This window comes from Hippoglossus hippoglossus, chromosome 21, assembly GCF_009819705.1.
Source record: "Hippoglossus hippoglossus isolate fHipHip1 chromosome 21, fHipHip1.pri, whole genome shotgun sequence".
Classification (NCBI taxonomy): Eukaryota; Metazoa; Chordata; class Actinopteri; order Pleuronectiformes; family Pleuronectidae; genus Hippoglossus; species Hippoglossus hippoglossus.
In genome coordinates this window covers 929,615-932,742 of record NC_047171.1, presented here as the reverse complement: position 1 = coordinate 932,742, position 3,128 = coordinate 929,615, and the positions used below count along the sequence as shown (strand labels likewise).

The 3,128-nt window shown below is 42.6% G+C and overlaps 1 pseudogene; it reads left to right on the top strand.

The window, feature by feature from the left end:
* The first annotated feature begins 215 nt into the window (after positions 1-215).
* Positions 216-1,414, top strand: LOC117754453 (annotated as a pseudogene).
* The last annotated feature ends 1,714 nt before the right edge of the window (positions 1,415-3,128 follow it).

Here is a 3,128-nt window from a genome sequence, read left to right as displayed (position 1 = left end):
TCAAAGGTCAAAGAGGCTTTGTATGAATCTGGAAAACAACCAGAATGTGATAGCTCTGTTGTTTTTCTGTCTTCTGCTGTGAGACAGTGAGAGAGGACGTCCCTCAGAGATGGAGACGAGGGACGTCAGAGTCCAACCGACGAGAGAGAACGAGGAGGATAAATTGAGAAGCTGTAAGAGAGGCAGTTACAGGAGGTAACCAGGGAGCTCTGAAGATGGAGGACGGGGCGCAGCTCTGCTTTCCACTTCACACCAACACCTCCTGCAGGAGGCCCACCTCCACCTGGCCTGAAGCCGTGCTGGTGCACGTGGTTTCGACTCGGTGTCCGTGCTCACGGTGGCTCTCAACCTGCTCGTCATCATCGCCATCTCCCACTTCAGGCAGGAACACCTCTCACACGCTCCGACACTGTAGTTACACAAAGAGTCCATCTGATTTGATCTTTTACTTTATTCACATTATAGACGAGGCAGATCCGTTGTTTGTTCTTTGCTCCTGTTGGATGAATGTTCTCTCTCTCTCTCTCTCTCTCTCTCTCTCTCTCTCTCTCTCTCTCTCTCCAGGCAGCTCCACACTCCCACCAACATCCTCCTCCTCTCTCTGGCCGTCTCAGATTTACTCGTGGGCCTCCTGCTGATGCCCGTACAAATCCTCAGGAAGGAGTCCTGCTGGTTCCTCGGGGATCTGGTGTGTTCTCTCTGTATTTATGTGTCGTTGATCGTCACCTCGGCCTCAGTCGGAGACATGGTGCTGATATCTGTCGACCGCTACGTGGCCATTTGTGACCCTCTGCGTTACGGGACCAGAGTCACTGAGGGGAGAGTCAAAGTGTGTGTGTGTGCGTGTTGGCTCGGCTCTGTTTTCTACAACAGCTCTACGTGAAGGACGACCTGATGCGTCCGGGCAGGTTCAACTCCTGCTACGGAGAATGTCTGATCGTCATTGGTTATGTTGCAGGAGCCGTGGACCTGGTCCTGACCTTCGTTGTTCCCATCACTGTGATCGTGGTTCTGTACACGAGGGTGTTTGTGGTGGCCGTGTCTCAGGCCCGTGCGATGCGCTGCCACGTCACAGGCGTCACGCTGCAGCTCTCAGCGACCGTGATCTCCAGGAGGTCGGAGCTGAAAGCAGCCAGAACTCTCGGTGTCCTCGTCCTCGTCTTTCTCTTTTGTTTCTGTCCATATTACGGAGTTTCTCTGGCAGGAGAGCACCTGCTCAATTCCTCCTCTGGCTCCTTTGTGATGTTCCTCTTCTACTTTAACTCTTGTCTCAACCCACTCATCTACGCATTGTTCTACCCCTGGTTCAGAAAGGCAGTGACACTTATTGTCAATCTTCAGATCCTGCAGCCTGGTTCCTGTCAGGCCAACGTCCTGTAGAGGTTCTGCTGTTCACAGAATGTGTCAGAATATGAAAAATCGTTTTAAACTTCATGTTTCATCAAAGTCCCTTTTTCCTCTGTGATGAAAACACTGACGAGCAGAGAAATGACGAGTTCAGCAGCAAACACACACACATGTAAATATATGTGGAAATATTATATGTTACCTATAAATGTGTTGTTTTCACATATATTCATCTCATGGATTCATGTGTGGTATATATGAAAAATATTTATATGACAAATATTTGTTGTGGTTATATGATATGATGACATATAGTATTTGTCTGAATTATATTGGCAAGTTTATTAAAACATCATTTACTTTACAAAATGACACGTGCTGATATGTGTTTTTCTTTTCATTTTAAACATACATGTGTATCTTTAATATTTATATACATAATATTAACATTTATTGTTGGGATGTGGGATACATATATATGTATGCAACATCTATGTCTACAATATTAGCATATATTATATACACCGGTATGTTAAACATGTATGTTTGTTGTACACTTAAGATACATGCGGTTCTTAAACGTGTACATATCTAAGGAAAATAAATATTGAGCAAAACATATATCCTATATATCAGCCCCTATTTAAATTATTTAATATATTATCGATGGATATATATATACTTATATGATTTTATTTATTAATATGTACAAACACATATTTTTATGGGCTTGACATATATTTCAATATATGTAAATTCTAATAGTTTGTTAACGTGTGATATATTTGTTTTTACTACATATCTACATAAATATCATGTAAGGAAGTTTAATATGTGTACATGTAGTAGAGTTGTGTATCGGCCTGCTGGTTCCACTGTGGGAGAATTAAATGAATGTAAAGAAACGAACACGTCTTTTCATTGTGTTAAGAACGAGGATCCGTCCTCAGAGCAGCTGAAACACAACTGGAACACAAACGTTAACAACAGGAGGATGAACGCAAATAAAACAACAGTTAAATAATCTGTTGCTGCTTTTTAATGCCTCCTGAAAATGTTCTATTTTAAAAACAGCTTTCATCTCTCAATGAATTTAAATGTATTTAGTATTTTATATTACAGGTGTTTATCCTCCTGTGAATCACTTTGTTCAAAAGTTCTCTACGAATGAATCTCATTAGAATCATTGTTGATGACTGTTGTTTCATCGGAGCTGTGATGTAACAGGAAGTTTCCCGTCATGAAGCCTCTGAAGCAGAACTAATCCGATTGGAGAGAATGAAGCTCGTGTCCGAGTGCTGGACTCCGCCTGATGATGACATGTTGCACCACGTTGATCCAATAACACGCTGTCGCCTCACTGCAGGAGCCGCAGGGACCCATGGAGCTCCGGGTTTTACATTCACAGGGTCATTTGAGCCGGCTTCAACAATAACACACCAATATTTAGATTTTATATCATCAAATAACTCATTCAAACCAAACTGATCAGAAACACTTGGACGAACATCAGTGAGACGAGAACGAGCTGAAATGACAGAAACATCTTTACAAACATTTATTTAACGTCTACTGTACCGATCCCAACGACGATCTTGAATAAAGTTTTTGGACGTGGTGATATTCGTCTTCTCGTCTGACTCGGGGACATGAAGCTGAGCGTCGTCTCAGTAACACTGACGTGATGTGTCCTCACACATTAAAGTGGGACATCATTTTACATGTGAGCTGTTGTTTGACTCTTTGAATCCACACTGACATGATGCTGCCTTCACTCTCAC